This window comes from Kogia breviceps, chromosome 2, assembly GCF_026419965.1.
Source record: "Kogia breviceps isolate mKogBre1 chromosome 2, mKogBre1 haplotype 1, whole genome shotgun sequence".
Classification (NCBI taxonomy): Eukaryota; Metazoa; Chordata; class Mammalia; order Artiodactyla; family Physeteridae; genus Kogia; species Kogia breviceps.
Window position 1 is genome coordinate 87,108,045 of NC_081311.1, and position 22,776 is coordinate 87,130,820.

At 43.4% G+C, this 22,776-nt stretch overlaps 1 long non-coding RNA gene across 1 annotated transcript in view; it reads right to left on the bottom strand.

Moving 5' to 3' along the window:
- Nucleotides 1-22,776, bottom strand: part of LOC136793698 (uncharacterized) — a 70,103-nt gene that overhangs the window by 33,106 nt on the left and 14,221 nt on the right. The window contains exons 3-7 of the long non-coding RNA XR_010839314.1: nucleotides 22,113-22,291; nucleotides 17,100-17,278; nucleotides 12,083-12,261; nucleotides 7,086-7,264; nucleotides 2,071-2,249 (exon numbers count right to left, since the gene is read on the bottom strand). This is a non-coding gene — a long non-coding RNA (uncharacterized lncRNA). The remainder of the gene's footprint in view (nucleotides 1-2,070; nucleotides 2,250-7,085; nucleotides 7,265-12,082; nucleotides 12,262-17,099; nucleotides 17,279-22,112; nucleotides 22,292-22,776) is intronic.

Genomic DNA, 22,776 nt, shown 5'->3' on the forward strand with positions numbered 1-22,776 from the left:
AGATATACAAACACAGGTGAACTACATAATCACCAAAGGCCTACGGAACACCAAGAGAAGAGTACTCAACATTGTGTCATAAGCTACATGGGAAAAGGATCCAAAGAAGACTAGATACATGTTTATGTGTAAAAGAGCCACATCTTTCACACCTACAACAAGCAAAACACTGTAATCAACCTTGGTGTGAGAAAAATTGAACATTAAATTAAAAGACGAACAAGTAAGCAGTGAGACACAAACTTAAGGGGCTTTTTCCTGGCACATTCCATTCTAATTGACAACCTAGAATAGGACTTCCACGGAGGCTCTGTTGCCCTAGTAACCAGGTTTGGTAAAGGAGACCTGCTGCCGCCTTGTGGCCGTTTCTCAAAACAGCAGCTTTAAACCCAGTGCTAATGGTCACTTGATATTCAAAATCATTGCAGGCCTATAAATGACACCTGCCCTCAAAAACAATTCTTGGGTCGTAAATCGAGGGAAAAAACTCAAAAGACATGCACATTTCAAAACGACAATTTCAAGAGGCATATTTTGCACACATTTTGTCTTCTCTTTCTTTCTTTCTCTTGTGATAAACAAAAGGGCATGGAAAAATGCTCAACGTCAGGAATTAATAAAGCCATGCAAATCCAGTCGACAAAAACGTTCACCCACAGTCGTCCGAATGATCATCAGCCACAGAGTCTACAAAGAACTAATGCTCAAGGTGTTTTAGAGAACTCTGTGCCCTCTAGCTGCCGCTGGGACGTAACCTGGTAACAGCTAGTAGTGAGAACACAGTGGAGGTGCGTTGAAAGGTAAAAATTGAGCTAACATGTAATCGGGTAGGCCCACTGATGGGCCTATCTCCCGAGTAGACCAAAATCCAAAAGACACAGGCTGGCCATCCTGCACTGCAGCAGCATGTACCATAGCCAAGACTTGGAAGAAACCCAAATGTCCATCAAGAGAACAATGCACCAAGAAGAAGGGGCCCATGTACACAATGGAATATGAGCCACGGAAAAGCATGGAACAGTGCCGCTGGCACCACCGTCGAAGGATCTAGAGACAATCACCCAAAAGGAAGTACGAAAGAAACCGAAATATAAATATCCTATGACATCACTTATAGTTGTTACTTAAACATTGATACCCATGAAGTCATTTCCAAGAGAAGGCCGTGCATAGATTCAGCAAACCAACTATGCTTGACCAAGTGGGAAGGTGTAAGGAATGTGTGAATTTGGATATGGGGGTTTACAGACATGTAGTGACACATATGAAATATAGAATCACAAAATACCTAAGGAATACCAAGAGAGGTCGACTCAACACTCTGTAATAACCTACACGGGAAAGGATCCAAAGATGAATAGATCGATACATACATATAATGAACCAGATGCTGTACACCTAGAACACACACCACAATTTTTTATCCACTTGGCTGTGATACTAGATAACAATTAAATTTTAAAAAACACACAAGAAGTAAGGAGATATAAGCTCTTGGGCGTTTGCCCTGGCACACTGCACTCTAATTTGCAGCCTACTAACACAATTTCCAGGAAGCCTCTGTTGCAGGAAAACCCAGAGTTGGAAATGGAGAAATGCTGCCGCCTTGTGGCCGTTTCCCGCAAGAGCGGCTTTAAACGCATAGCTATGGGTCACTTAACATTCACAAGGACTCGGGCCTCTAAAAGACACCTGCCCTCAAAAAAAATGTCCTGAGCTAGGCAGTGTCCAAAAACATTCAAAGCAGGCACACGTGTCAAAGAGATAGTATGAAGAGGTAAGTTTTACTCACTCTTTATCAAAAAAAGGAAAATGGAGAAAAGCTCAACATCAGGAATTATCAGACTCCTCTAACCTACAAAGAGCTTTCAACTCACCCAAGTTAACTACCGTCAGCCAAAAGACTACAAACAATAAATGCTGAAGGGGTTTTAGAGAACTCTGTTCCCTCTAGCTGCTGAGGAGATGTATAGTTGTAACAGCCAATAATGAGAACAGAAAGGAGCTGCGTTTTACATTAAACAACTGAGCCCCCATTCCACCCAGAACACCCACAGCTGAGCCTCTCACCTGAGAAGACACAGGCTGCAAGAGCTGCACTCCACGAGTTTTCACAGTAGCCAAGACACCGAAGCAACCAAAATGTCCATCAACAGATGAATGGATAAGAAGAGCTGGTCCGTGGACACAGTGGACTCTCAGCCATGGAAAACAAGGAGACACTGCTCTTTGAGGCACCATAGATGAGCCTAGAGATAATCACCGAACATGAGTTAAGTCAGAAAGCAAAAGACATACCGTATGACATCACTTATAGGCGTTATCTAACAGCTGACACAAATGAACATATTTCCACAAAGAAAGACACTCACACACTTGGAAAACAAACTAAGCTTATGTAAAATGAAAGGTGGGGGGAATGGATAAATTAAGATTCGTGTCACCGTGTGTACAAATACATATATCAAAGAGACCGACCATATAGCAAGGGAGGTCACCAGGTCACTCTGCAATAATTTACGTGGGAAGAGGATCTGTACAAGAATATGTATATATATATATATATATATATATATATATATATATATATATGTGTGTGTGTGTGTGTGTGTATATGTGTATATATATACAAAACGTACAAACGAACCAGATTGTGTACACATAGGACCAACAATATTCTAATCATTACCGCGATCAAAAGAATTAAAAGAGCGAACAAGAAGTAATGTGACATAAACTTCTGGGGTTTCTTCCTGGCACATTCCATTCTAATTTACAACCTGGGAACAGGACTTCCAGAAGGGCTCTGCTGCCCTAGTAACCAGATGTGGGAATGTAGCAATGCTGACGCCTTGTGGCCGTTTCCCACAGCAGCAGCTTTAAAGTCAGTGCTAATGGTCACTCAATATTCACACACATTGGAGGCTTGTCAATGACACCTGCCCTCCAAAAAAAATATTCTGGGGTAGAAAATCGACCCAAAAATTCAAAAGAGGGCAACCTTCCAAGAAGACAATTTCAAGAGGTTTATTGTACTCACAGTTTCTTTTTCTGTTTTTGTTTAACAGAATAAAAAAAGGCGTGGAAAAATGCTGAATTCGGTATTATTAAAGACACGCAAATACACGCTACAAAAACCTATCAGGTCACACCACTCAGAATGGCCATCAGCAAAACTTCTGCAAACAATAAATGCTGAAGGGGTGGTGAAGAAATGCGTACCCTCGGTTCTAAGCGGGACGTGGTAAGAGCCCCTAAGGAAAACACAGTGGAGTTGCCTGGAAAGGGTAAACATTGAGCGACCGTTCAATCAAGCATACCCACTGCTGGGTCTATCACCTGAGAGGATGAGAATCAAAAAGACACGGGCTGGCAATCCTGCAATCCAGCAATGTTTACCGTAGCCAACACTTGGAAGCAATGAAAATGTCCATCCACAGAGGAATGCAGAAAGGAGAAGTGGTCCGTGTACACGATGGAATAGTACTCCAGTGAAAAGTAGAAATTCCATTTTAAAAACAGATATAAGTAACGAGACATCAGCTTTGGGGGATTTCTCCAGACACATTCCACCGTACTTGATAACCGAGGAACACCACTGGCAGGAAGGTCTGTTTCACTAGTTACCAGAGTGGGAAACGCAGGAATGCTGCAGCCCTCTGGCCGTTACCTGCAACAGCAGCTTGAAAACCCATGCTAATGGTCACTTCATGTGCACAAGTACTGGAGGGCTGTCGATGAAACCTGCCCTCAAAATGTCTAGAGGGAGGTACTGGCCAAAATATTTCAAAATGTGGCACATACTTCAAGAAAAGAATGTGATGAGGTAAGCTACACACACAGTTTGAAGAAAAAAAGGACATCCCTGAAAGCTCAATTTCGAGGCTTTATGAGACGCATGCAAATCCAACCACAGAGGTATCGGCTCACACCAGTCAGAAGAACCATCAGCAACAAAACTACCAACCATTCATGCTGAAGGGGTTGTGGAGAAGTGCATACCCTCTAGGTTAAGTGGGACTTTGCCGCCAGCCGCGGCGGGTCCTCAAAGTGTAGCAACAACCGACGAGAGGGGGTAGGGAACTGAACGCACCAAGGTATGGGGTCAGAAGGGCACAAGCAACTGACGGTTGCAAGGCAAGTTTAATAACAAAGCATAGCCATATATATACCCCTAAAGCAGGGAATTTGCTTCGTCACGCCTTATCGGCATCAGCTGGTTGGTTGGCTTCCCGGCTTGGTCACACCTTATCAGCATCAGCTGGTTGGTTGGCTTCTCGGCTTCTCCCTCAAAGGCACCAATTTCCCCTCCAGGGTTGCTTTTCCTAGCTTTAGGGAACAACCAGGGACTCCCAGTAACTGAGCAGGTCCCTGGAGCGATTTGGCCAAAGACCATCTCCTTTTTTATGTTCATACCATAAAGTCCAGGAGGCATACCAAGGAGAGTACAGTCGGGCCCTGAGGCCTATGAGGGTCTGAGTGGCGCCTTCCTCAGAGGGCAATGGTCGCCACAGGACTTCACCTGGTAAGAGGCACTAATGGGAACAGAATGGAGGTGCCTTTACAAGGTAAACACTGACTTACGACATGATCCAGCAGGCCCACTCCTGGGCCTATAACCTAAGAAGACAGAAGTGGAAAGACACAGGCAGGCAAATCTGCATTGCAGGAGTATTACAATAGCCAGGACATGGAAGCAACCAGAAAGTCCATCAACAGATGAGTGGACAAAGAAGAACAGGGACCTGTACAGACGGAATATTAGCCAAGGAATAAAAATGAAACAATGCCATCAACAGCACCATAGGTGAGGCTAGAGTTAATCACGCACCTTGCAGTAAGTCACAGAGCGAAAGATACATATCCTACGATATCACTTATAGGTGTTCCCTAAAAATTGACATCACCTAAGATATTTCCACAGAGAAAGGCAATCACAGATGCAATAAAGAGATTTATGGTTCACCCATGGACAGGTGTGAGAATTGTGTACATTAGGAAATTGGGTTTAAGAGAGATATACAAACACAGGTGAACTACATAATCACCAAAGGCCTACGGAACACCAAGAGAAGAGTACTCAACATTGTGTCATAAGCTACATGGGAAAAGGATCCAAAGAAGACTAGATACATGTTTATGTGTAAAAGAGCCACATCTTTCACACCTACAACAAGCAAAACACTGTAATCAACCTTGGTGTGAGAAAAATTGAACATTAAATTAAAAGACGAACAAGTAAGCAGTGAGACACAAACTTAAGGGGCTTTTTCCTGGCACATTCCATTCTAATTGACAACCTAGAATAGGACTTCCACGGAGGCTCTGTTGCCCTAGTAACCAGGTTTGGTAAAGGAGACCTGCTGCCGCCTTGTGGCCGTTTCTCAAAACAGCAGCTTTAAACCCAGTGCTAATGGTCACTTGATATTCAAAATCATTGCAGGCCTATAAATGACACCTGCCCTCAAAAACAATTCTTGGGTCGTAAATCGAGGGAAAAAACTCAAAAGACATGCACATTTCAAAACGACAATTTCAAGAGGCATATTTTGCACACATTTTGTCTTCTCTTTCTTTCTTTCTCTTGTGATAAACAAAAGGGCATGGAAAAATGCTCAACGTCAGGAATTAATAAAGCCATGCAAATCCAGTCGACAAAAACGTTCACCCACAGTCGTCCGAATGATCATCAGCCACAGAGTCTACAAAGAACTAATGCTCAAGGTGTTTTAGAGAACTCTGTGCCCTCTAGCTGCCGCTGGGACGTAACCTGGTAACAGCTAGTAGTGAGAACACAGTGGAGGTGCGTTGAAAGGTAAAAATTGAGCTAACATGTAATCGGGTAGGCCCACTGATGGGCCTATCTCCCGAGTAGACCAAAATCCAAAAGACACAGGCTGGCCATCCTGCACTGCAGCAGCATGTACCATAGCCAAGACTTGGAAGAAACCCAAATGTCCATCAAGAGAACAATGCACCAAGAAGAAGGGGCCCATGTACACAATGGAATATGAGCCACGGAAAAGCATGGAACAGTGCCGCTGGCACCACCGTCGAAGGATCTAGAGACAATCACCCAAAAGGAAGTACGAAAGAAACCGAAATATAAATATCCTATGACATCACTTATAGTTGTTACTTAAACATTGATACCCATGAAGTCATTTCCAAGAGAAGGCCGTGCATAGATTCAGCAAACCAACTATGCTTGACCAAGTGGGAAGGTGTAAGGAATGTGTGAATTTGGATATGGGGGTTTACAGACATGTAGTGACACATATGAAATATAGAATCACAAAATACCTAAGGAATACCAAGAGAGGTCGACTCAACACTCTGTAATAACCTACACGGGAAAGGATCCAAAGATGAATAGATCGATACATACATATAATGAACCAGATGCTGTACACCTAGAACACACACCACAATTTTTTATCCACTTGGCTGTGATACTAGATAACAATTAAATTTTAAAAAACACACAAGAAGTAAGGAGATATAAGCTCTTGGGCGTTTGCCCTGGCACACTGCACTCTAATTTGCAGCCTACTAACACAATTTCCAGGAAGCCTCTGTTGCAGGAAAACCCAGAGTTGGAAATGGAGAAATGCTGCCGCCTTGTGGCCGTTTCCCGCAAGAGCGGCTTTAAACGCATAGCTATGGGTCACTTAACATTCACAAGGACTCGGGCCTCTAAAAGACACCTGCCCTCAAAAAAAATGTCCTGAGCTAGGCAGTGTCCAAAAACATTCAAAGCAGGCACACGTGTCAAAGAGATAGTATGAAGAGGTAAGTTTTACTCACTCTTTATCAAAAAAAGGAAAATGGAGAAAAGCTCAACATCAGGAATTATCAGACTCCTCTAACCTACAAAGAGCTTTCAACTCACCCAAGTTAACTACCGTCAGCCAAAAGACTACAAACAATAAATGCTGAAGGGGTTTTAGAGAACTCTGTTCCCTCTAGCTGCTGAGGAGATGTATAGTTGTAACAGCCAATAATGAGAACAGAAAGGAGCTGCGTTTTACATTAAACAACTGAGCCACCATTCCACCCAGAACACCCACAGCTGAGCCTCTCACCTGAGAAGACACAGGCTGCAAGAGCTGCACTCCACGAGTTTTCACAGTAGCCAAGACACCGAAGCAACCAAAATGTCCATCAACAGATGAATGGATAAGAAGAGCTGGTCCGTGGACACAGTGGACTCTCAGCCATGGAAAACAAGGAGACACTGCTCTTTGAGGCACCATAGATGAGCCTAGAGATAATCACCGAACATGAGTTAAGTCAGAAAGCAAAAGACATACCGTATGACATCACTTATAGGCGTTATCTAACAGCTGACACAAATGAACATATTTCCACAAAGAAAGACACTCACACACTTGGAAAACAAACTAAGCTTATGTAAAATGAAAGGTGGGGGGAATGGATAAATTAAGATTCGTGTCACCGTGTGTACAAATACATATATCAAAGAGACCGACCATATAGCAAGGGAGGTCACCAGGTCACTCTGCAATAATTTACGTGGGAAGAGGATCTGTACAAGAATATGTATATATATATATATGTGTGTGTGTGTGTGTGTGTGTGTGTGTGTATATGTGTATATATATACAAAACGTACAAACGAACCAGATTGTGTACACATAGGACCAACAATATTCTAATCATTACCGCGATCAAAAGAATTAAAAGAGCGAACAAGAAGTAATGTGACATAAACTTCTGGGGTTTCTTCCTGGCACATTCCATTCTAATTTACAACCTGGGAACAGGACTTCCAGAAGGGCTCTGCTGCCCTAGTAACCAGATGTGGGAATGTAGCAATGCTGACGCCTTGTGGCCGTTTCCCACAGCAGCAGCTTTAAAGTCAGTGCTAATGGTCACTCAATATTCACACACATTGGAGGCTTGTCAATGACACCTGCCCTCCAAGAAAAATATTCTGGGGTAGAAAATCGACCCAAAAATTCAAAAGAGGGCAACCTTCCAAGAAGACAATTTCAAGAGGTTTATTGTACTCACAGTTTCTTTTTCTGTTTTTGTTTAACAGAATAAAAAAAGGCGTGGAAAAATGCTGAATTCGGTATTATTAAAGACACGCAAATACACGCTACAAAAACCTATCAGGTCACACCACTCAGAATGGCCATCAGCAAAACTTCTGCAAACAATAAATGCTGAAGGGGTGGTGAAGAAATGCGTACCCTCGGTTCTAAGCGGGACGTGGTAAGAGCCCCTAAGGAAAACACAGTGGAGTTGCCTGGAAAGGGTAAACATTGAGCGACCGTTCAATCAAGCATACCCACTGCTGGGTCTATCACCTGAGAGGATGAGAATCAAAAAGACACGGGCTGGCAATCCTGCAATCCAGCAATGTTTACCGTAGCCAACACTTGGAAGCAATGAAAATGTCCATCCACAGAGGAATGCAGAAAGGAGAAGTGGTCTGTGTACACGATGGAATAGTACTCCAGTGAAAAGTAGAAATTCCATTTTAAAAACAGATATAAGTAACGAGACATCAGCTTTGGGGGATTTCTCCAGACACATTCCACCGTACTTGATAACCGAGGAACACCACTGGCAGGAAGGTCTGTTTCACTAGTTACCAGAGTGGGAAACGCAGGAATGCTGCAGCCCTCTGGCCGTTACCTGCAACAGCAGCTTGAAAACCCGTGCTAATGGTCACTTCATGTGCACAAGTACTGGAGGGCTGTCGATGAAACCTGCCCTCAAAATGTCTAGAGGGAGGTACTGGCCAAAATATTTCAAAATGTGGCACATACTTCAAGAAAAGAATGTGATGAGGTAAGCTACACACACAGTTTGAAGAAAAAAAGGACATCCCTGAAAGCTCAATTTCGAGGCTTTATGAGACGCATGCAAATCCAACCACAGAGGTATCGGCTCACACCAGTCAGAAGAACCATCAGCAACAAAACTACCAACCATTCATGCTGAAGGGGTTGTGGAGAAGTGCATACCCTCTAGGTTAAGTGGGACTTTGCCGCCAGCCGCGGCGGGTCCTCAAAGTGTAGCAACAACCGACGAGAGGGGGTAGGGAACTGAACGCACCAAGGTATGGGGTCAGAAGGGCACAAGCAACTGACGGTTGCAAGGCAAGTTTAATAACAAAGCATAGCCATATATATACCCCTAAAGCAGGGAATTTGCTTCGTCACGCCTTATCGGCATCAGCTGGTTGGTTGGCTTCCCGGCTTGGTCACACCTTATCAGCATCAGCTGGTTGGTTGGCTTCTCGGCTTCTCCCTCAAAGGCACCAATTTCCCCTCCAGGGTTGCTTTTCCTAGCTTTAGGGAACAACCAGGGACTCCCAGTAACTGAGCAGGTCCCTGGAGCGATTTGGCCAAAGACCATCTCCTTTTTTATGTTCATACCATAAAGTCCAGGAGGCATACCAAGGAGAGTACAGTCGGGCCCTGAGGCCTATGAGGGTCTGAGTGGCGCCTTCCTCAGAGGGCAATGGTCGCCACAGGACTTCACCTGGTAAGAGGCACTAATGGGAACAGAATGGAGGTGCCTTTACAAGGTAAACACTGACTTACGACATGATCCAGCAGGCCCACTCCTGGGCCTATAACCTAAGAAGACAGAAGTGGAAAGACACAGGCAGGCAAATCTGCATTGCAGGAGTATTACAATAGCCAGGACATGGAAGCAACCAGAAAGTCCATCAACAGATGAGTGGACAAAGAAGAACAGGGACCTGTACAGACGGAATATTAGCCAAGGAATAAAAATGAAACAATGCCATCAACAGCACCATAGGTGAGGCTAGAGTTAATCACGCACCTTGCAGTAAGTCACAGAGCGAAAGATACATATCCTACGATATCACTTATAGGTGTTCCCTAAAAATTGACATCACCTAAGATATTTCCACAGAGAAAGGCAATCACAGATGCAATAAAGAGATTTATGGTTCACCCATGGACAGGTGTGAGAATTGTGTACATTAGGAAATTGGGTTTAAGAGAGATATACAAACACAGGTGAACTACATAATCACCAAAGGCCTACGGAACACCAAGAGAAGAGTACTCAACATTGTGTCATAAGCTACATGGGAAAAGGATCCAAAGAAGACTAGATACATGTTTATGTGTAAAAGAGCCACATCTTTCACACCTACAACAAGCAAAACACTGTAATCAACCTTGGTGTGAGAAAAATTGAACATTAAATTAAAAGACGAACAAGTAAGCAGTGAGACACAAACTTAAGGGGCTTTTTCCTGGCACATTCCATTCTAATTGACAACCTAGAATAGGACTTCCACGGAGGCTCTGTTGCCCTAGTAACCAGGTTTGGTAAAGGAGACCTGCTGCCGCCTTGTGGCCGTTTCTCAAAACAGCAGCTTTAAACCCAGTGCTAATGGTCACTTGATATTCAAAATCATTGCAGGCCTATAAATGACACCTGCCCTCAAAAACAATTCTTGGGTCGTAAATCGAGGGAAAAAACTCAAAAGACATGCACATTTCAAAACGACAATTTCAAGAGGCATATTTTGCACACATTTTGTCTTCTCTTTCTTTCTTTCTCTTGTGATAAACAAAAGGGCATGGAAAAATGCTCAACGTCAGGAATTAATAAAGCCATGCAAATCCAGTCGACAAAAACGTTCACCCACAGTCGTCCGAATGATCATCAGCCACAGAGTCTACAAAGAACTAATGCTCAAGGTGTTTTAGAGAACTCTGTGCCCTCTAGCTGCCGCTGGGACGTAACCTGGTAACAGCTAGTAGTGAGAACACAGTGGAGGTGCGTTGAAAGGTAAAAATTGAGCTAACATGTAATCGGGTAGGCCCACTGATGGGCCTATCTCCCGAGTAGACCAAAATCCAAAAGACACAGGCTGGCCATCCTGCACTGCAGCAGCATGTACCATAGCCAAGACTTGGAAGAAACCCAAATGTCCATCAAGAGAACAATGCACCAAGAAGAAGGGGCCCATGTACACAATGGAATATGAGCCACGGAAAAGCATGGAACAGTGCCGCTGGCACCACCGTCGAAGGATCTAGAGACAATCACCCAAAAGGAAGTACGAAAGAAACCGAAATATAAATATCCTATGACATCACTTATAGTTGTTACTTAAACATTGATACCCATGAAGTCATTTCCAAGAGAAGGCCGTGCATAGATTCAGCAAACCAACTATGCTTGACCAAGTGGGAAGGTGTAAGGAATGTGTGAATTTGGATATGGGGGTTTACAGACATGTAGTGACACATATGAAATATAGAATCACAAAATACCTAAGGAATACCAAGAGAGGTCGACTCAACACTCTGTAATAACCTACACGGGAAAGGATCCAAAGATGAATAGATCGATACATACATATAATGAACCAGATGCTGTACACCTAGAACACACACCACAATTTTTTATCCACTTGGCTGTGATACTAGATAACAATTAAATTTTAAAAAACACACAAGAAGTAAGGAGATATAAGCTCTTGGGCGTTTGCCCTGGCACACTGCACTCTAATTTGCAGCCTACTAACACAATTTCCAGGAAGCCTCTGTTGCAGGAAAACCCAGAGTTGGAAATGGAGAAATGCTGCCGCCTTGTGGCCGTTTCCCGCAAGAGCGGCTTTAAACGCATAGCTATGGGTCACTTAACATTCACAAGGACTCGGGCCTCTAAAAGACACCTGCCCTCAAAAAAAATGTCCTGAGCTAGGCAGTGTCCAAAAACATTCAAAGCAGGCACACGTGTCAAAGAGATAGTATGAAGAGGTAAGTTTTACTCACTCTTTATCAAAAAAAGGAAAATGGAGAAAAGCTCAACATCAGGAATTATCAGACTCCTCTAACCTACAAAGAGCTTTCAACTCACCCAAGTTAACTACCGTCAGCCAAAAGACTACAAACAATAAATGCTGAAGGGGTTTTAGAGAACTCTGTTCCCTCTAGCTGCTGAGGAGATGTATAGTTGTAACAGCCAATAATGAGAACAGAAAGGAGCTGCGTTTTACATTAAACAACTGAGCCACCATTCCACCCAGAACACCCACAGCTGAGCCTCTCACCTGAGAAGACACAGGCTGCAAGAGCTGCACTCCACGAGTTTTCACAGTAGCCAAGACACCGAAGCAACCAAAATGTCCATCAACAGATGAATGGATAAGAAGAGCTGGTCCGTGGACACAGTGGACTCTCAGCCATGGAAAACAAGGAGACACTGCTCTTTGAGGCACCATAGATGAGCCTAGAGATAATCACCGAACATGAGTTAAGTCAGAAAGCAAAAGACATACCGTATGACATCACTTATAGGCGTTATCTAACAGCTGACACAAATGAACATATTTCCACAAAGAAAGACACTCACACACTTGGAAAACAAACTAAGCTTATGTAAAATGAAAGGTGGGGGGAATGGATAAATTAAGATTCGTGTCACCGTGTGTACAAATACATATATCAAAGAGACCAACCATATAGCAAGGGAGGTCACCAGGTCACTCTGCAATAATTTACGTGGGAAGAGGATCTGTACAAGAATATGTATATATATATATATATATATATATATATATATATATATATATATGTGTGTGTGTGTGTGTGTGTATATGTGTATATATATACAAAACGTACAAACGAACCAGATTGTGTACACATAGGACCAACAATATTCTAATCATTACCGCGATCAAAAGAATTAAAAGAGCGAACAAGAAGTAATGTGACATAAACTTCTGGGGTTTCTTCCTGGCACATTCCATTCTAATTTACAACCTGGGAACAGGACTTCCAGAAGGGCTCTGCTGCCCTAGTAACCAGATGTGGGAATGTAGCAATGCTGACGCCTTGTGGCCGTTTCCCACAGCAGCAGCTTTAAAGTCAGTGCTAATGGTCACTCAATATTCACACACATTGGAGGCTTGTCAATGACACCTGCCCTCCAAAAAAAATATTCTGGGGTAGAAAATCGACCCAAAAATTCAAAAGAGGGCAACCTTCCAAGAAGACAATTTCAAGAGGTTTATTGTACTCACAGTTTCTTTTTCTGTTTTTGTTTAACAGAATAAAAAAAGGCGTGGAAAAATGCTGAATTCGGTATTATTAAAGACACGCAAATACACGCTACAAAAACCTATCAGGTCACACCACTCAGAATGGCCATCAGCAAAACTTCTGCAAACAATAAATGCTGAAGGGGTGGTGAAGAAATGCGTACCCTCGGTTCTAAGCGGGACGTGGTAAGAGCCCCTAAGGAAAACACAGTGGAGTTGCCTGGAAAGGGTAAACATTGAGCGACCGTTCAATCAAGCATACCCACTGCTGGGTCTATCACCTGAGAGGATGAGAATCAAAAAGACACGGGCTGGCAATCCTGCAATCCAGCAATGTTTACCGTAGCCAACACTTGGAAGCAATGAAAATGTCCATCCACAGAGGAATGCAGAAAGGAGAAGTGGTCCGTGTACACGATGGAATAGTACTCCAGTGAAAAGTAGAAATTCCATTTTAAAAACAGATATAAGTAACGAGACATCAGCTTTGGGGGATTTCTCCAGACACATTCCACCGTACTTGATAACCGAGGAACACCACTGGCAGGAAGGTCTGTTTCACTAGTTACCAGAGTGGGAAACGCAGGAATGCTGCAGCCCTCTGGCCGTTACCTGCAACAGCAGCTTGAAAACCCGTGCTAATGGTCACTTCATGTGCACAAGTACTGGAGGGCTGTCGATGAAACCTGCCCTCAAAATGTCTAGAGGGAGGTACTGGCCAAAATATTTCAAAATGTGGCACATACTTCAAGAAAAGAATGTGATGAGGTAAGCTACACACACAGTTTGAAGAAAAAAAGGACATCCCTGAAAGCTCAATTTCGAGGCTTTATGAGACGCATGCAAATCCAACCACAGAGGTATCGGCTCACACCAGTCAGAAGAACCATCAGCAACAAAACTACCAACCATTCATGCTGAAGGGGTTGTGGAGAAGTGCATACCCTCTAGGTTAAGTGGGACTTTGCCGCCAGCCGCGGCGGGTCCTCAAAGTGTAGCAACAACCGACGAGAGGGGGTAGGGAACTGAACGCACCAAGGTATGGGGTCAGAAGGGCACAAGCAACTGACGGTTGCAAGGCAAGTTTAATAACAAAGCATAGCCATATATATACCCCTAAAGCAGGGAATTTGCTTCGTCACGCCTTATCGGCATCAGCTGGTTGGTTGGCTTCCCGGCTTGGTCACACCTTATCAGCATCAGCTGGTTGGTTGGCTTCTCGGCTTCTCCCTCAAAGGCACCAATTTCCCCTCCAGGGTTGCTTTTCCTAGCTTTAGGGAACAACCAGGGACTCCCAGTAACTGAGCAGGTCCCTGGAGCGATTTGGCCAAAGACCATCTCCTTTTTTATGTTCATACCATAAAGTCCAGGAGGCATACCAAGGAGAGTACAGTCGGGCCCTGAGGCCTATGAGGGTCTGAGTGGCGCCTTCCTCAGAGGGCAATGGTCGCCACAGGACTTCACCTGGTAAGAGGCACTAATGGGAACAGAATGGAGGTGCCTTTACAAGGTAAACACTGACTTACGACATGATCCAGCAGGCCCACTCCTGGGCCTATAACCTAAGAAGACAGAAGTGGAAAGACACAGGCAGGCAAATCTGCATTGCAGGAGTATTACAATAGCCAGGACATGGAAGCAACCAGAAAGTCCATCAACAGATGAGTGGACAAAGAAGAACAGGGACCTGTACAGACGGAATATTAGCCAAGGAATAAAAATGAAACAATGCCATCAACAGCACCATAGGTGAGGCTAGAGTTAATCACGCACCTTGCAGTAAGTCACAGAGCGAAAGATACATATCCTACGATATCACTTATAGGTGTTCCCTAAAAATTGACATCACCTAAGATATTTCCACAGAGAAAGGCAATCACAGATGCAATAAAGAGATTTATGGTTCACCCATGGACAGGTGTGAGAATTGTGTACATTAGGAAATTGGGTTTAAGAGAGATATACAAACACAGGTGAACTACATAATCACCAAAGGCCTACGGAACACCAAGAGAAGAGTACTCAACATTGTGTCATAAGCTACATGGGAAAAGGATCCAAAGAAGACTAGATACATGTTTATGTGTAAAAGAGCCACATCTTTCACACCTACAACAAGCAAAACACTGTAATCAACCTTGGTGTGAGAAAAATTGAACATTAAATTAAAAGACGAACAAGTAAGCAGTGAGACACAAACTTAAGGGGCTTTTTCCTGGCACATTCCATTCTAATTGACAACCTAGAATAGGACTTCCACGGAGGCTCTGTTGCCCTAGTAACCAGGTTTGGTAAAGGAGACCTGCTGCCGCCTTGTGGCCGTTTCTCAAAACAGCAGCTTTAAACCCAGTGCTAATGGTCACTTGATATTCAAAATCATTGCAGGCCTATAAATGACACCTGCCCTCAAAAACAATTCTTGGGTCGTAAATCGAGGGAAAAAACTCAAAAGACATGCACATTTCAAAACGACAATTTCAAGAGGCATATTTTGCACACATTTTGTCTTCTCTTTCTTTCTTTCTCTTGTGATAAACAAAAGGGCATGGAAAAATGCTCAACGTCAGGAATTAATAAAGCCATGCAAATCCAGTCGACAAAAACGTTCACCCACAGTCGTCCGAATGATCATCAGCCACAGAGTCTACAAAGAACTAATGCTCAAGGTGTTTTAGAGAACTCTGTGCCCTCTAGCTGCCGCTGGGACGTAACCTGGTAACAGCTAGTAGTGAGAACACAGTGGAGGTGCGTTGAAAGGTAAAAATTGAGCTAACATGTAATCGGGTAGGCCCACTGATGGGCCTATCTCCCGAGTAGACCAAAATCCAAAAGACACAGGCTGGCCATCCTGCACTGCAGCAGCATGTACCATAGCCAAGACTTGGAAGAAACCCAAATGTCCATCAAGAGAACAATGCACCAAGAAGAAGGGGCCCATGTACACAATGGAATATGAGCCACGGAAAAGCATGGAACAGTGCCGCTGGCACCACCGTCGAAGGATCTAGAGACAATCACCCAAAAGGAAGTACGAAAGAAACCGAAATATAAATATCCTATGACATCACTTATAGTTGTTACTTAAACATTGATACCCATGAAGTCATTTCCAAGAGAAGGCCGTGCATAGATTCAGCAAACCAACTATGCTTGACCAAGTGGGAAGGTGTAAGGAATGTGTGAATTTGGATATGGGGGTTTACAGACATGTAGTGACACATATGAAATATAGAATCACAAAATACCTAAGGAATACCAAGAGAGGTCGACTCAACACTCTGTAATAACCTACACGGGAAAGGATCCAAAGATGAATAGATCGATACATACATATAATGAACCAGATGCTGTACACCTAGAACACACACCACAATTTTTTATCCACTTGGCTGTGATACTAGATAACAATTAAATTTTAAAAAACACACAAGAAGTAAGGAGATATAAGCTCTTGGGCGTTTGCCCTGGCACACTGCACTCTAATTTGCAGCCTACTAACACAATTTCCAGGAAGCCTCTGTTGCAGGAAAACCCAGAGTTGGAAATGGAGAAATGCTGCCGCCTTGTGGCCGTTTCCCGCAAGAGCGGCTTTAAACGCATAGCTATGGGTCACTTAACATTCACAAGGACTCGGGCCTCTAAAAGACACCTGCCCTCAAAAAAAATGTCCTGAGCTAGGCAGTGTCCAAAAACATTCAAAGCAGGCACACGTGTCAAAGAGATAGTATGAAGAGGTAAGTTTTACTCACTCTTTATCAAAAAAAGGAAAATGGAGAAAAGCTCAACATCAGGAATTATCAGACTCCTCTAACCTACAAAGAGCTTTCAACTCACCCAAGTTAACTACCGTCAGCCAAAAGACTACAAACAATAAATGCTGAAGGGGTTTTAGAGAACTCTGTTCCCTCTAGCTGCTGAGGAGATGTATAGTTGTAACAGCCAATAATGAGAACAGAAAGGAGCTGCGTTTTACATTAAACAACTGAGCCACCATTCCACCCAGAACACCCACAGCTGAGCCTCTCACCTGAGAAGACACAGGCTGCAAGAGCTGCACTCCACGAGTTTTCACAGTAGCCAAGACACCGAAGCAACCAAAATGTCCATCAACAGATGAATGGATAAGAAGAGCTGGTCCGTGGACACAGTGGACTCTCAGCCATGGAAAACAAGGAGACACTGCTCTTTGAGGCACCATAGATGAGCCTAGAGATAATCACCGAACATGAGTTAAGTCAGAAAGCAAAAGACATACCGTATGACATCACTTATAGGCGTTATCTAACAGCTGACACAAATGAACATATTTCCACAAAGAAAGACACTCACACACTTGGAAAACAAACTAAGCTTATGTAAAATGAAAGGTGGGGGGAATGGATAAATTAAGATTCGTGTCACCGTGTGTACAAATACATATATCAAAGAGACCGACCATATAGCAAGGGAGGTCACCAGGTCACTCTGCAATAATTTACGTGGGAAGAGGATCTGTACAAGAATATGTATATATATATATATATATATATATATATATATATATATATGTGTGTGTGTGTGTGTGTGTATATGTGTATATATATACAAAACGTACAAACGAACCAGATTGTGTACACATAGGACCAACAATATTCTAATCATTACCGCGATCAAAAGAATTAAAAGAGCGAACAAGAAGTAATGTGACATAAACTTCTGGGGTTTCTTCCTGGCACATTCCATTCTAATTTACAACCTGGGAACAGGACTTCCAGAAGGGCTCTGCTGCCCTAGTAACCAGATGTGGGAATGTAGCAATGCTGACGCCTTGTGGCCGTTTCCCACAGCAGCAGCTTTAAAGTCAGTGCTAATGGTCACTCAATATTCACACACATTGGAGGCTTGTCAATGACACCTGCCCTCCAAGAAAAATATTCTGGGGTAGAAAATCGACCCAAAAATTCAAAAGAGGGCAACCTTCCAAGAAGACAATTTCAAGAGGTTTATTGTACTCACAGTTTCTTTTTCTGTTTTTGTTTAACAGAATAAAAAAAGGCGTGGAAAAATGCTGAATTCGGTATTATTAAAGACACGCAAATACACGCTACAAAAACCTATCAGGTCACACCACTCAGAATGGCCATCAGCAAAACTTCTGCAAACAATAAATGCTGAAGGGGTGGTGAAGAAATGCGTACCCTCGGTTCTAAGCGGGACGTGGTAAGAGCCCCTAAGGAAAACACAGTGGAGTTGCCTGGAAAGGGTAAACATTGAGCGACCGTTCAATCAAGCATACCCACTGCTGGGTCTATCACCTGAGAGGATGAGAATCAAAAAGACACGGGCTGGCAATCCTGCAATCCAGCAATGTTTACCGTAGCCAACACTTGGAAGCAATGAAAATGTCCATCCACAGAGGAATGCAGAAAGGAGAAGTGGTCCGTGTACACGATGGAATAGTACTCCAGTGAAAAGTAGAAATTCCATTTTAAAAACAGATATAAGTAACGAGACATCAGCTTTGGGGGATTTCTCCAGACACATTCCACCGTACTTGATAACCGAGGAACACCACTGGCAGGAAGGTCTGTTTCACTAGTTACCAGAGTGGGAAACGCAGGAATGCTGCAGCCCTCTGGCCGTTACCTGCAACAGCAGCTTGAAAACCCGTGCTAATGGTCACTTCATGTGCACAAGTACTGGAGGGCTGTCGATGAAACCTGCCCTCAAAATGTCTAGAGGGAGGTACTGGCCAAAATATTTCAAAATGTGGCACATACTTCAAGAAAAGAATGTGATGAGGTAAGCTACACACACAGTTTGAAGAAAAAAAGGACATCCCTGAAAGCTCAATTTCGAGGCTTTATGAGACGCATGCAAATCCAACCACAGAGGTATCGGCTCACACCAGTCAGAAGAACCATCAGCAACAAAACTACCAACCATTCATGCTGAAGGGGTTGTGGAGAAGTGCATACCCTCTAGGTTAAGTGGGACTTTGCCGCCAGCCGCGGCGGGTCCTCAAAGTGTAGCAACAACCGACGAGAGGGGGTAGGGAACTGAACGCACCAAGGTATGGGGTCAGAAGGGCACAAGCAACTGACGGTTGCAAGGCAAGTTTAATAACAAAGCATAGCCATATATATACCCCTAAAGCAGGGAATTTGCTTCGTCACGCCTTATCGGCATCAGCTGGTTGGTTGGCTTCCCGGCTTGGTCACACCTTATCAGCATCAGCTGGTTGGTTGGCTTCTCGGCTTCTCCCTCAAAGGCACCAATTTCCCCTCCAGGGTTGCTTTTCCTAGCTTTAGGGAACAACCAGGGACTCCCAGTAACTGAGCAGGTCCCTGGAGCGATTTGGCCAAAGACCATCTCCTTTTTTATGTTCATACCATAAAGTCCAGGAGGCATACCAAGGAGAGTACAGTCGGGCCCTGAGGCCTATGAGGGTCTGAGTGGCGCCTTCCTCAGAGGGCAATGGTCGCCACAGGACTTCACCTGGTAAGAGGCACTAATGGGAACAGAATGGAGGTGCCTTTACAAGGTAAACACTGACTTACGACATGATCCAGCAGGCCCACTCCTGGGCCTATAACCTAAGAAGACAGAAGTGGAAAGACACAGGCAGGCAAATCTGCATTGCAGGAGTATTACAATAGCCAGGACATGGAAGCAACCAGAAAGTCCATCAACAGATGAGTGGACAAAGAAGAACAGGGACCTGTACAGACGGAATATTAGCCAAGGAATAAAAATGAAACAATGCCATCAACAGCACCATAGGTGAGGCTAGAGTTAATCACGCACCTTGCAGTAAGTCACAGAGCGAAAGATACATATCCTACGATATCACTTATAGGTGTTCCCTAAAAATTGACATCACCTAAGATATTTCCACAGAGAAAGGCAATCACAGATGCAATAAAGAGATTTATGGTTCACCCATGGACAGGTGTGAGAATTGTGTACATTAGGAAATTGGGTTTAAGAGAGATATACAAACACAGGTGAACTACATAATCACCAAAGGCCTACGGAACACCAAGAGAAGAGTACTCAACATTGTGTCATAAGCTACATGGGAAAAGGATCCAAAGAAGACTAGATACATGTTTATGTGTAAAAGAGCCACATCTTTCACACCTACAACAAGCAAAACACTGTAATCAACCTTGGTGTGAGAAAAATTGAACATTAAATTAAAAGACGAACAAGTAAGCAGTGAGACACAAACTTAAGGGGCTTTTTCCTGGCACATTCCATTCTAATTGACAACCTAGAATAGGACTTCCACGGAGGCTCTGTTGCCCTAGTAACCAGGTTTGGTAAAGGAGACCTGCTGCCGCCTTGTGGCCGTTTCTCAAAACAGCAGCTTTAAACCCAGTGCTAATGGTCACTTGATATTCAAAATCATTGCAGGCCTATAAATGACACCTGCCCTCAAAAACAATTCTTGGGTCGTAAATCGAGGGAAAAAACTCAAAAGACATGCACATTTCAAAACGACAATTTCAAGAGGCATATTTTGCACACATTTTGTCTTCTCTTTCTTTCTTTCTCTTGTGATAAACAAAAGGGCATGGAAAAATGCTCAACGTCAGGAATTAATAAAGCCATGCAAATCCAGTCGACAAAAACGTTCACCCACAGTCGTCCGAATGATCATCAGCCACAGAGTCTACAAAGAACTAATGCTCAAGGTGTTTTAGAGAACTCTGTGCCCTCTAGCTGCCGCTGGGACGTAACCTGGTAACAGCTAGTAGTGAGAACACAGTGGAGGTGCGTTGAAAGGTAAAAATTGAGCTAACATGTAATCGGGTAGGCCCACTGATGGGCCTATCTCCCGAGTAGACCAAAATCCAAAAGACACAGGCTGGCCATCCTGCACTGCAGCAGCATGTACCATAGCCAAGACTTGGAAGAAACCCAAATGTCCATCAAGAGAACAATGCACCAAGAAGAAGGGGCCCATGTACACAATGGAATATGAGCCACGGAAAAGCATGGAACAGTGCCGCTGGCACCACCGTCGAAGGATCTAGAGACAATCACCCAAAAGGAAGTACGAAAGAAACCGAAATATAAATATCCTATGACATCACTTATAGTTGTTACTTAAACATTGATACCCATGAAGTCATTTCCAAGAGAAGGCCGTGCATAGATTCAGCAAACCAACTATGCTTGACCAAGTGGGAAGGTGTAAGGAATGTGTGAATTTGGATATGGGGGTTTACAGACATGTAGTGACACATATGAAATATAGAATCACAAAATACCTAAGGAATACCAAGAGAGGTCGACTCAACACTCTGTAATAACCTACACGGGAAAGGATCCAAAGATGAATAGATCGATACATACATATAATGAACCAGATGCTGTACACCTAGAACACACACCACAATTTTTTATCCACTTGGCTGTGATACTAGATAACAATTAAATTTTAAAAAACACACAAGAAGTAAGGAGATATAAGCTCTTGGGCGTTTGCCCTGGCACACTGCACTCTAATTTGCAGCCTACTAACACAATTTCCAGGAAGCCTCTGTTGCAGGAAAACCCAGAGTTGGAAATGGAGAAATGCTGCCGCCTTGTGGCCGTTTCCCGCAAGAGCGGCTTTAAACGCATAGCTATGGGTCACTTAACATTCACAAGGACTCGGGCCTCTAAAAGACACCTGCCCTCAAAAAAAATGTCCTGAGCTAGGCAGTGTCCAAAAACATTCAAAGCAGGCACACGTGTCAAAGAGATAGTATGAAGAGGTAAGTTTTACTCACTCTTTATCAAAAAAAGGAAAATGGAGAAAAGCTCAACATCAGGAATTATCAGACTCCTCTAACCTACAAAGAGCTTTCAACTCACCCAAGTTAACTACCGTCAGCCAAAAGACTACAAACAATAAATGCTGAAGGGGTTTTAGAGAACTCTGTTCCCTCTAGCTGCTGAGGAGATGTATAGTTGTAACAGCCAATAATGAGAACAGAAAGGAGCTGCGTTTTACATTAAACAACTGAGCCCCCATTCCACCCAGAACACCCACAGCTGAGCCTCTCACCTGAGAAGACACAGGCTGCAAGAGCTGCACTCCACGAGTTTTCACAGTAGCCAAGACACCGAAGCAACCAAAATGTCCATCAACAGATGAATGGATAAGAAGAGCTGGTCCGTGGACACAGTGGACTCTCAGCCATGGAAAACAAGGAGACACTGCTCTTTGAGGCACCATAGATGAGCCTAGAGATAATCACCGAACATGAGTTAAGTCAGAAAGCAAAAGACATACCGTATGACATCACTTATAGGCGTTATCTAACAGCTGACACAAATGAACATATTTCCACAAAGAAAGACACTCACACACTTGGAAAACAAACTAAGCTTATGTAAAATGAAAGGTGGGGGGAATGGATAAATTAAGATTCGTGTCACCGTGTGTACAAATACATATATCAAAGAGACCGACCATATAGCAAGGGAGGTCACCAGGTCACTCTGCAATAATTTACGTGGGAAGAGGATCTGTACAAGAATATGTATATATATATATATATATATATATATATATATATATATATATATGTGTGTGTGTGTGTGTGTGTATATGTGTATATATATACAAAACGTACAAACGAACCAGATTGTGTACACATAGGACCAACAATATTCTAATCATTACCGCGATCAAAAGAATTAAAAGAGCGAACAAGAAGTAATGTGAC